Raw genomic sequence first — 13,792 nt, forward strand, 5'->3', positions numbered from 1 at the left:
AAAACCCCTTACAGCCCAGGGTAGCTGAATAAGGGGTTCCCTGTTTTTACACCTCTCATATCAATGGTCACTTTGTGTGGAATACCCTCAGGAACAAATATGCCAACTTTCATTGAATTCTGTACAATGATTTTAGAGAAAAAGATTTTCAAAATTTCACATGGGAAATATGCAAAAAAAACTGTTTCAGGGGTTGTAACTCGTTCATCAGCTGACGAATTGTTTTGAAAATTTCAGAATTGTCCGTCTCATGCTGAACAATATTACCCTATGCCAGAATTTAACAAGGACAATGGTTTTGAGTAATTTGCAAAAACTGCCTTCTGACCCCTATGTTCTATTTTTAGTAAGGCGGCCATGTTTTTTCTTGAATCAAAAATTCCAACATTCATTTTGTTTGGGATACCCTAAGAAACAAATATACCAACTTCCAATGAATTCTGTACAATTGTTTTGAGAAGATTTTCAAAAATGTGCATGCTAAAAATGAAAAAAAAAAAAAACTGTTTCAGGGGCCGTAACTCCTACATAACTTGATGAAATGTTCTGAAAATTTCCGCATAGGTCTATCTCATGATGCTGAACAAAATTACCAATGCCGGAAATTTGCTAAAGGCCACAGTTTCTGAGCTATTTGCAAAAAAATTGCCATCAGACCCCTTTGCTCTATTTTTAGTAATGACGGCCATGTTTTTATGGATAAAAAATCCCCAACAGTTATTTTGAACAGTTTTAAATCTGTTGGTCCAGAGTTTCAGAGAAGATTTTTGAAAATTGTCCACCAACACAACGACGACGACAGATGTCAAGTGATGGCCTTTGGCCAGGTGAGCTAAAAAGCTAACAATGACAGATGACCAGGGATGACGGATGCAAAATCATGATAATAGCTTACACAGCCTTTAGGCTAGGTGAGCTAAAAAGGAGTTAGGCCCCTTCAAAGGAATTTTATTTCCTATGTTTTATTTTTGTTGTTTTTCATATAATTTAATGATATGAACAGGAAAAATTGTAATATATGCTTTTCTTATCTTTTAAAAAAGATCCTGAAAAACATAAGTTTAGGACCACCATGAAAAACAAATGTTTAGGACTATAACAAAATTAATTCATAACAGAAAAGTAATAAAATCCAATGGTAATTATATGAATTTGAAAAAAAGGACTTAAAATGGATTTGTATGATTTTGGAAATCATTTGTTTTTATTTGTTTTATTATGCACAAAAACAAATGTTCCCATATTGGTTTTCATACGTTTTTAAACATATGGAAACATATGTTGCCATTTTTCTTGTGTATGTTTTGTTTACAATGCATAGCTAGACATGATGTTATAAATACATTTCCTTGTATTTACAAACTGTAGGCCACCTGTGAGATTTGACATTATGATATTAAAGTTTCTTCGTCATAAAGCAAATGACACCTGTACATATTACAACACTAAAAAATTAGGCAAATACAAAGTAAAATGTTCCCTAAAAAAATTATGCAAATGAAACATAGATTTACACTTCCAATTTTTTTGGATGAAAATTCCATAATCAAGGTCCTATAGTCTTATTTTATAGGTAGTGGACCAAAATCTTTGGTCAGACCTCATATACATTTAATATAAAATCTGCAAAAAGTACTGAGAAAGAGTACTAAATACTTACTAATGTACTAACATGTTTGGCTGAACAAAACAGCATCAAGGGATTAACTCCCATGGTAAATACCTAAGAATTCAACAAAGTAGAAAGACAGCTATCCCATGGGGAAATGTATAATGATACAGTCAAATCTGTCCAGTGACCTTTCAATGGAAATCACATAAACAGGTGGTCTTTATATACAGGTAAATATTACACAGAATGCACCAAATAGGTATAATTTAATCACAGTCTTTTGAGACAGGTTATTGCTGAATATAGGGTGTCTCTATGACTGCTTTGACAGTACATTCAAATTCAATTGATAAGAAAGACTGTTGTCTCATGTCAAACTGTGTGATAATGATGCATCCAATTTCAGTGGACAAGAAGGATTTATATCTGTAACTCCATTCAAACACTATTATAAGGTATAGTGAAATTTCAATCTGTAAAAAAGTCTTTGGTACCATTACAGTGAGTAAAATAGTTAACTTCAGAGAGTTCCTTATTACATGATTAATTTCCTTTGGTAATTAACTGGAAAATAGACAAAGAGATTTTAACTTTCTACCAAAATTTGATTAAAACACCTTTGAAATGATAGAAAGTTTAAATTTCCTTGTAATTTGTCCAGTTGACTACCTTTCATCAGGCCATAGTCATTCAAACAAGGGAAGTCTTCTCTGAAGTTATCTATATCAATTGCTGTAACTTGTTCCAATGATTCCATCTAGAGATCTCACATATATAAACACTGACAAACACCCATGCATTCTCACCACATGGAAGTTATATTGCATAAGTCTTATAATAAACTCCTTTCTGTAGGAACTGTTAATTTCATTCAGAATTGTCAACTTTCCTTTAATCTGTGGCAACATCCCTTCTGCACCTGCGTATGGAGTGTTCATATCACAATTCATATGTTATGCCAGAACTTGCCGAAACTACGCAGACTTTTTGTATCACGCTAAAACTCTAACAAATAGGTTTCTGGAACAGGGTTATGTTGCTACAAGATTGAAGTTTTGTTTGTTCGTTTGTTGGGGTTTAACGTCCGAGCAGCAATATTTCAGCTATATTCAGACGATCATCACTTCAGAAGTTTTATGGTCGTCATCATGAACTCGTGGATCGTTATGGTGTATCCATCTGCACCATGAAAACTGATTTATTCAACGGGTCTAGTTTTCCTTTCCTTGTTTGTCTACCCTGGACTTTAATTTTTATGAGCAACTCGGCGGGTGTTTCTAGAAAAGCAGAGGACGCTTACCCTACTGGTGTACCTGGTCCTTGCTCTCAGTTTTAGTGGAGTCCGAGTTGCTCATTTGCTTTTGTTACTTTGTATGTATGATTTTAGTTTATGTTCTTTGTTGTGTTGTCTGTTTTCCATGTCTGTCTTTGTCCCTGGATTACATTCTTTTGATTACCGCCATAACTTTGGTTCCCTTGATCCCTTGATTACTCTTAATCATATATATATATATATATATATAAAACATTAAAACAATATTCAACAGACTCTCCTTAAAATTAGCAAATCAACCCACATAATGTAATTATAATTGACATGTAAACAAAACAAAAGGTGAGTCATCACAGTGACAGACTTGATTTTGTAAAACTTGAAAATAAAAGGTGATACTTGTTGGAAATATTGATTGTGTGTAGTACAGCAATCGTGCATAAATAGATGCAATACTTGTGAAGGTAAAGAGGTGTAAAATGCATGCTTTAAGCTATCCTGAAAGATTCAGGTCCTCACCAGATTGGGTTCTTTTCCCTGCACCAACAGGTTGTTTTTCAAAAATGCAAACTTTAAGAATTAAAATCAAGAATAAATGAGTAGAAAAAGGTAAACTTTTTATTTGTTTTTTTTACAATACTATTTTTTCTGGCAGTTTTAAGTGCCTGATATTTTAGAAAACTGTTTTATGACAATTAATTTTGGTAAGGCACCCAAAATTTGTTATGAAAACTGAAGAATATTTTTATTATGTTACCATGGCTACAGATTTTCATACCAAAATAGAAAAGAATATCTATCTTTTGTTTTGGATCTCCATAATGTAAGGTTTTGAAAAATATTTACTTTTTACAGGAAAAAAATGTTGGATTTGCTTGTTTAAGTGTCTAAATATAGCTTTATTTCCACAAATCGTCATAAAGTATTTGCAGTGACCTATCTATATAGTGGAACCTTAGAGTGCAAAACAGATAAATCTCAGAAATACAAGGGAAAACACTTCAAGTTCTCTAGGTCTCACTAACCACTTCCGGGTCAAATGCCAACCCCTATGTAGTACCAAAAACAATTGATGCATTGTAAGTGCATTATGCATGTGTATTATGATAAAAAGTAGTCAAAATAAAGCTGAGAATGTGTACTTTTAAATCATATGTAATTTACTACAAAAGTGTATGAATATTGTTTTCATGTGTGAGTAAATTGCCTCAATACTGTCAGTAGAAAAGGTAAAAATCAGTATTTGGATTTTCAGTATTATTTATTCAAGTAAATTTTGTGAAAATTTTTCTACTATCATCATACCATTAGCATAATGATTTTGAAAGCCTCAATTTCCATGCTTTGCAATATTATGCAACTTCAAGATGTCCTTTGTCCTGGGAATTCAAAGTGAAACTTTGAAAATTACTTTTTTAACATGTAATGGAAATGATGAAAGTGGTTAGTGAGACCCCAGTAAGGATATGCAGAGTTAAGAGAACACTGAAATCCTATCCGGTGATAGATGTCTGAGATTTCCTTGTCATGCATCTTTAGCTGTCATTATTTTTCTCACTTTTAAAAATCAACTTTGGGATTAAACTGCAAAAATTTAGAAAGCCCTGCATGATAAAAACCTTTGTATTTACAAGAATCCAGGTTTATAATGATGCCTGGGAAGTTAGAAATTTTTGTCCAGATGAACTTAATACTTTCTTTTTATCACTGAAATTATTTACTTCCCAAAACATATCAGTACACAAATGAGTTGACAAACTTGAGTTCAGATAATATGACACATACCCATCTAAACAAACAGATACAAATTTTCCTGGTTCATAGATGATCATAATAATAAGTTCTCCCACAACCAGTATTGTAAGTGATTCAGGCATTACACATTCTATAAATATTTGGAAAGGTGTAAAATCTAGCAAATTTTATGAAAGGTTGATCATATTTGTATAAATGTGTTAAATATGTATAGTTTCTTTATTTATATCAACATTTTTTCTTTACCTAGAAACTTATAAATTAAGATTATTTACCCTAGTATAGTTTGGGCCTATACAAAATGGAAAATACATTGAATAATGGCTCAACAAGTTTTTGTTTATATATATATATATACACACACACACACAACGTCTCAGAATGTGACGATTCTATTCGCTGGCCGGATCTAGGGCACTGGACTTAGTGCAGGCGGTGTTGCCATAGTTGTCACAGCGGTACAAGTTCAAGTCCTGCAGAGGGAACAACTAAATATTTGCTTCGCAAATTTGACAGTTCTAACATCGTTGGGAATTTTTCAGACCCTTCTATAAGTCTACTTTAACTTCCCTGTATCAATTTGATCTGATGGAGCAGTGTAACCCATAGAGTCATCAAATTCTGAGATGTTGCATAATTTTGATTTGTTGTGACATGCATCATTAATTTGATCCTCTATCCTACATAATAACACTTAGATGAACTGTTCCGTACTACCATACATTGTGTACTAAGTTACAGCCTTAGATTAATCCTACAAGGAGGAATGACCCCGCCAGCGAAAGCTATTTTTTTATATAGCCTAGCTGGCCGAGTGGTCTAGGGCGCTGGACTGTGCAGGCGGTGTTGCCATAGATTTCACAATAGTACGAGTTCGAGTCCCGCGGAGGGAATGACCAAAAATTTGCATCCCAAATTTAATAGTTGATTTGACCTTCATCTCACCAACAATGGAATGTAACACAGTCTAAAGCTGATCTCCAGTAATGCCAAAATATCAATAGCCTACACAAAGGAAACAAAATTTTAACAGCCATGCAGTCATCAATTTGACCTTAAAGGACAAAATTCAAGCCATGGGATTTAGATTAGCCATGTGAAAGATGGGGTGTGACAATTATAGATTATTAAAATTGCATTGTTCCATAATATTCCTGACACCAACCCTAAACCAATGTCAGCCCTAAAGCACAGCTCTTGGGGGCCAATATGGAAAATGCGATGTAATAATCTATTATTGTCACACTACTGTGTAACATGGCTTACCTATATCACACTCCTGTGTCACATAGCTCACCTATATCACACTCCTGTGTAACATTGCTCACCTATATCACACTCCTGTGTCACATGGCTCACCTATATCACATTCCTGTGTAACATGGCTCACCTATACCACACTCCTGTGTCACGCGGCTCACCTATATCACACTCCTGTGTAACATTGCTCACCTATATCACACTCCAGTGTCACATAGCTCACCTATATCACACTCCTGTGTAACATGGCTCACCTATATCACATTCCTGTGTCACATGGCTCACCTATATCACACTCCAGTGTCACATGGCTCACCTATATCACATTCCTGTGTAACATTGCTCATCTATATCACACTCTTTTATTGTATAACTGTACATTTTTTTGCACACCTTTGAATTTTCTAAAATGTTTGTTAACTTGATAAAATAAAAACCATAATACACTGTAATAGTGTATGATAAAGTGTATATTACATATCACTTTTGGTGCACTATTCAATGTCATCTGTTTGAGTTTCAATAATATAGTATGTATTGTACTCCTCTGAAGTAAATTAAAATAAATACTGACTGCAATTATTATTGCAATTCAGTTGTTTTGGCTGCTGAATATTATACCTTATCTTTTCAAATTTGATCAGATATGCCCATTTACATTTTTCCCTCTAATTCCAAACTTACAGTTTGCAATTTTGAAAGTTTTCAATCAAATGGCAAAAACTGTTGCATCATACTTCTAAACAAGTATTATTTATAGAATGGTAAAAACTGATAAAAATTGGAAATCAGTTTTCATCTTCAGACTTACAGCCAATCAGAATGCTTGCTTAAGAGGTATATATATATATATATATATATATATATATATAAAAGCATGTGATTCTCACATATATCTAACAATACAGCAGATGTTAACTCCTCCATAAGGTAAACTATTAGTGTTTATTCATTTCACTTAAAATTTCAGAAAATTAACATTTTTGGGGGTATAAACTGATAAAACATTGTATTCTTAATATCTTCAAACAGAGAAGCAACAATGTCATTACAAACATAGATTGTAAAACAAGGAGTAGCTAGTACCGTACAAGGTCTAAAAAAAATTTTTTTTTTTCAGGAAAGATTTGCTTTTGGGATTAAGTTTTCACTGATATGTCACTTAGTCATTTAAACTTGTCTTCGTCAAAGAGTAATCAAGGTTAATAAAAAATTATTTGAAAACAGATGACAAACAAAACAAAATGGAGGAAACAAGTAGGATCCTGTACCTAGATTAAAACAAGTTGGAATTCTAAATTCTACTGAAATTATCTAATTTGTTCTTACTGGATTCCAATTTGTACTGTACAAAATACTGAAAACCAATTAATTTTATAAAGTGATTTGTTTTCACTTTTTTGGTGAGAAAGAAAATATTGTGATAATTACCTGCCTTGAATTTGTCCCTTCAATGTGAAATACATTTTAAAATGACTGTTAGTCATCAAACTTAATAGAAGCAAAATTGAATTGATATCCTGGAACATTTAATATATTGAATGAACTTTCTTTTGCATTTAATTGAAAATTTGAAAAAAATTATTGAAAACTGAATTGCAAATTCATATAGGTTTAACTCACAGAATATTTTTTTCTTATCCTTAAAACCTTTTTCCAATTATACAGTTCATTTTAAACTAATCATAGACAGCTTCTATACAGAGGTTGTGACCAGTTCATTAAACAATATTTATTTAGTAATAATTCCTCTGTTTTATATGACTTAAATTTCTATCAAACAATATGTTATTTATCCTGCATCTAGGCTTTCTACTATACAAATAAAGGGTGTCCAATAAACCATTACCGTTTTTGTATAGGAGCATAGTATCTTCTCCTGTTTTCATTTTGAGCAACACCTAACAAAGAAAACAGGAAACTAGTTTTATGTACCCAAGTAGGACATCATAGGAAACAGTCAGAATTGCCATTAAAGCTTATACATATATAATTTGATGCTTTCTAGCATTGTATATTGTGTAAAGGTCAACAGCTATCATACTAACAGGAAAAGTTTAGATGAGAATAAGTAGCTTAGAGATTGTCCTTCAATCTTCATCATCATAAACCTTTTCGGGTTACATTCATTCAAAATCAAAATTGTGTATGTTGGTATTGAGATTGGATGGACCCATTACGATTGGTTGTGGTCCACAGCTGACAGCCATCGTATTTCTAATTTACCAAAGCATATTTAGTTGCTTCAGATTGTACATATATTTGGACCTTTCACACACAGCTCAGACCATCATACAAGTTATTGGAATTTGGAATTATTTTTGATTTACAAAAATAAGCAAAAGAAAAATAATTAATAAAATTGATCCCTACTAAGGGAGAAAGTCATACCATCATGATTAAGGGCTGTTCCAGTAAAACAAATGGGGGAAGGCACTTTTATTCTTTGTAAATAGGTGGGTGTTCAGGTCTCCTGACTAAATACTAAGTTTATTATAAAACATCAATAGCACTTCAACGGGTGAATTAGTGTCTTCCTAAAGTACCTAATATCTTTTAATGGAACAGCCCTAAGGGTTTTAGTAAGTTTTTCTTGCTTTTTGAAATTCAACTCATCTGAACCCATAGCCAAGCCAGCTTGACGAAACCCCTTTGTAGGGATTAGTTTTACAAATTGATTTTAACTTATTTTCTTAATTCCAAAATAATTCTAAATTCAAATAATACATTGTTATACATGTATCCTTCATGTACAGACCATAATACATGTATTTGGACCCTTCAAGTACAGTACCCAACATAACACATGTATTTGGATGCTTAAGTACAGTACAGATCATAATACATGTATCTGGATCCACCACATACAGTACCGACCATAATACATGTATTCAGACCCTTCACATACAGTAACGACCATAATATATGTATTTGGACCCTTCACATACAGTACCGACCATAATACATGCATTTGGATCATTCACATACAATATCGACCATAATACATGTATGTGGATCCTTCAAGTAGAGTACAATCCATAATACATGTATTTGGACCCTTCACGTACAGTACCTACCATAATACATGTATGTGAACCCTTCACATACATTTCAGACTTTATATGTAGTACATCCAAATTAAATCATTTTTACCAAGGACCTGACAAATGAGTTTCGGTGCTACATAATTGAAAAATGATATGTTGGACAAGGATTAACATTATGGCAATCTTTTTAAGATATTTTTTGTTTTTCAATTCTATCAGTTCATAATGAGAAAATCTTTTTTTATCAGTACAACAACCAACTGTGTCACATAACTAATTCATTTTTTTTTTTGCTGAGATGTTATTTATAAACTAAGTTTTGTTTTTCTCTCTATCACTGAGATACTACAAATAACATAAGCTTTGTTTTTTTTCTCTATCACAGAAATAACTTAATCTAAGTTTTGTTTTAATGTCTATCATTGAGATATCACTAATAAGATAAGTTTTGTTTATTTCTCTATTCCTAAGATATTACTAATAACCTAAGCTTTGCTTTTTCTCTCTATCACTGAGATATTACGAATAACCTAGGCATTGTTTTACCCCTATCACTGAGATATTACTAACAACCTGAACATTGTTTCTCCTCAATCACTGAGATCTTATAAATAACCTGAACATTGTTTCTCCTCAATCACTGAGATATTACTAACAACCTCACCATTGTTTTTCCTCAATCACTGAGATATTACTAATAACCTAAGCATTGTTTTTCCCCTACCACTGAGATATTAGTAACAACTTGAGCATTGTTTTTCCCCTATCACTGACATAAGCTTTGCTTTTTCTCTCTATCACTGATTTAAGCTTTGTTTTTTCTCTCCATCAAGGACACATAACTCATAAACTCTCTTTCTCACTAAGATATTACTAAAGAGCTATGCTCTGTTTTTTCTTCCTTTTTGTTTTTTTTTATTATATTCATTACCTGAGGTTAAAATGAAATCAGTTATTTTTGTTCCAGAAAATTTTAACTATTTCAAAATAATATTTCATTTGAAATTTATCGAATTTCTATAACTTATATGTTAATTATATTTAGTTATTATGAAAAAATGTGTCTTTTGTCCAAAAAATATGTATTCTTGACAATATTTATTTACTTGAAATAAAGGTAAAAGGATAACGTTTGTATAAATATAACACAGAGTAAATGAAAATACTTTTTAGTACAATTTTAAGCAAAAAATAACCAACAAAATCAACCAGAACCTTCAACTGACTTCCTTAATAAAATAAATGTACAGTGAACCTTCAACTGACTTCCTTAATGAAATAAATGTACAGCAAACCTTCAACAGACTTCCTTAATGAAATAAATGTACAGTGAATCTTCAACTGACTTCCTTAATGAAAAATGAAAAAAATGTACAGCAACTGACTTCCTTAATGAAAAAAATGTACAGCAACTGACTTCCTTAATAAAATAAATGTACAGCAAACCTTCAACAGACTTCCTTAATAAAATAAATGTACAGTGAATCTTCAACTGACTTTCTTAATGAAAAATGAAAAAAATGTACAGCAACTGACTTCCTTAATAAAATAAATGGACAGTGAACCTTCAACTGACTTCCTTAATGAAATAAATGTACAGTGAACCTTCAACTGACTTCCTTAATAAAATAAATGTACAGTGAATTCTTGGAATCAATTTTTTTGCAAGCTGGTTTGATGCTTGTAAGAGTTTTGTTATTTTATCACATCTGAGGTGTGCATAAAGTTCTCTTCAGAACTCTCACTTCTAAATCACACTTAAAATCAATCCAAGATTATTTAATATCAAGTTTTCCAAAACTCAGCTGACATTTGACAAAATTGTTATGATGTATTCAAGTAGACAAAATATAGATTTACCAGTCATAGAATACACTCATCCCTTAATTGAATGAACTTCCTTAGGTAAGGATATGGAGATATAAATTTTCGATCATATATAGATTTAGATCTTGTCCAGTTGATAACCTAAGGAATTTCATCAGGTAATGGTGAAACTCTATTCCCTGAAGTTAATAATGTAACTAACTATATATTTTTCCATGAGATCTCCATTGGTGGTGCTTTACTATTCTGTATTTGCTTCTGACAAACTACTTATATGTATGTGTAAAGGATCAAGTAAAAAATGTGATATCCTTGAGCTTTTCTCACTGTTAAGTCTCCTCGAAAAAATCATTTCTACTGGCAGACTGATTGGATGAACAAATGAAAAGGTTGAAATATCTTAAATGATGAAATATGCATTCATTGCACCGTGAGGTATTACTGATTATGTGTATATGTTATTATAAATACATTCTTCATCAAAATAGTATGTGATCAGATTTGACTACAAGAGTACTTGCATAGAAAAGAGAATCATTATATTTTTCAGATTAGCTATGTGAAATCAAGTCTACCATCATGATACACAACATGTCAGGAGACCAACAGAATAGTTCTAATGCAGTGGACATTGACAGCAATCTAGGAATAGCTGTAACTTCAACTTTTATACTGTGTATAACTATGTTGATAGGGATAGTACTCAACTTAGCTGGTCTTAATAAACTGAAGAAAAATCTTAGAAGTAATATAACATTGGTCCAGCTGCTGATGACGGCACTCTTAGTCAGTGCTATTCTTGTACCATTACAAATAGCTCGTACTATTTTAATGTTCTTCCACAGTGAATTCATAATCCTGTGCCAAATTCAGCATTTTTTTCACCTTCATGCAGACAGCTGTACATTTGTAACACTAGTCATTATTACATTTGAACGTTTACAAAAAATTTACAAGTGTTCACCACTAGCATCTGGTTTCACGCACAGAAAGTTACTCCTGTTATGTTGCTCCTGGATGGTTGCATTACCAGCTGTATCATACATTGTCTACACTGATTCTGATTCTACTTCAAGTATCTCTGTATTTACATATGACTGTTCTGACAGTCAAACACAGCCTACACCTATTGTAGAATACTGCAACATGGGTGCATTTATCCTTACCCTCATTGCCATGACAACTATGTACTGCATTGCTATTTTTAGACTGAACAGAAAAATGTCAGCCCGTGTAGATAGCATGTATCCAAATATGTCAGAATATTCTGCAACACCTATAACAAGACTACAACCAAGGGAGGCAACTTTTAGTTTTTTGACTGATTCAAGAATAGATTATCAAAACTCCAGACAAACAAGACATCAATCATTAACAAATTGCTATACTATTCCTTCCATGGACAGTGATGACGCTGCATCAGTGGCTGCCATAAATTATGAGCATGTTTTGTGTGAACTGAAAGGAAAGTATTGTGAAAGAAAGAGTTCAAGTGACAAGGATTCTATAAATATGACAACAGAGCACATTATGAGACTGAGGAAGCTCAGTGAAACTTTCCAAAATCAGTCAAGAGTAAAAGCTAAAAGTTCTATTGCAAATGCATTGGGTCATATGTCACACATCAGTTTATTTGCTCTTGATGCAGAAGTTGAGCAAAAATGTAATGCATTTCTAAACCCTTTGAAACATACAAGGAGAAGTGCAGGAAATGTCTGGCATGAAAATGAAACAAATACCTCTATGAGACCTCAGTCAATTAAAAAGAAGAAAAAAATGCCAAGAAAACTCCCTAAATTAAAGAAGCAAGCATCAGTTGATAGCATAGGAACATTTTCTGATACATCTTGCAATACATCATGTATAACAACTGATGCTAGGACTGATTCAGACATATCATCTATAACATTTAACACAGAAAGTATTGTATTTGATGATACATGTAGCGCAATATCTGTCATTATAGAACAACCAGAACATGAAACGTCTTACAGCCGACAACCATCAAGAGAAGGACGACATCCATTGAGCAGGAAAACGTCCCCTGATCCAGCTTATAGGAAGTCATCATACAGAAATAAGGAGAATACTAGGCCTACACCATTATTACTAGAACCTGGAACCAGTTGTCAACAATATGAAGAGGAAGAACAAATGCGACCAAGAAGCTACTCTGCGTCATTCAATGTGGATAATACAGATGATAACAGCCAGAATGATGAAAGCTTTAGGAAGAGAGCATTTACTGACAGTAGTAAAACCAAACCCAAAACACTTCCTGACAAAAGCAAAATAAGAAACTTTCGTAGAAAAATCAGAAGAAAAAGAAGACCAATAAGTTCACTGCTTACACCTGCCACCAATCAATCAGGATATAAACATGGTTATTCTCCAGATAGCTGTTCAGACAGTGCCAATGAAACACCTTCACCTAGACGAGTCCGAAGTCTTACCGATCAAAGACATGACAAAGGATATAGTTCATCCTCAGATATGATAGAATGGAGTGACTCTTCAACTATATCAGCTCAGGGTAGCATCAGGATGTCTAACTCAATGATTGATTTGAATTCTCCGTCCCATTGTAAAAAACCTACTGTGTATCAATTCAAGTTTGTTGATTCAATGACACAGACAGAGGACATAGAATTAATTTTGTCCGATTCCAACACCAATCAAACAGAACTTCCTACAATACATCTAGAAAACAACAAATACATTAAAGATTCAGAAAAAGATCTTAAAACAAAAAGGAACAACTGGTTCCAAGTTACTGATGAAAGACGCAGATCAAATTTTCATCTTTCACCAATATCTAGAATGAATAATTACAGCTCTTCTCCAAACAGTTTGAACAGTGCCGGTAATTACCGTAATGATATGAGACAAATAATTAAACGAGCTACCCTCATTATACTCTCTCTGGCAATATCCTATATACCAACATTCTTATCAGTCATATTAATGAACTTCATCACCACCAAAAATAGACCTATGTTTCTTCAAATATCAAGATGT

At 32.8% G+C, this 13,792-nt stretch overlaps 1 protein-coding gene across 1 annotated transcript in view; it reads right to left on the reverse strand.

Annotated features, from left to right (window-relative positions):
• LOC148618705 (uncharacterized) overlaps positions 1-13,792 on the reverse strand; it is a 55,579-nt gene that overhangs the window by 16,848 nt on the left and 24,939 nt on the right. The gene's annotated exons all lie outside the window — the stretch shown is intronic.

This window comes from Perna viridis, chromosome 4 (genome assembly GCF_037379345.1).
Source record: "Perna viridis isolate PV_CMFRI_1.1 ecotype Kerala chromosome 4, ASM3737934v1, whole genome shotgun sequence".
In the NCBI taxonomy this organism is placed as follows: domain Eukaryota; kingdom Metazoa; phylum Mollusca; class Bivalvia; order Mytilida; family Mytilidae; genus Perna; species Perna viridis.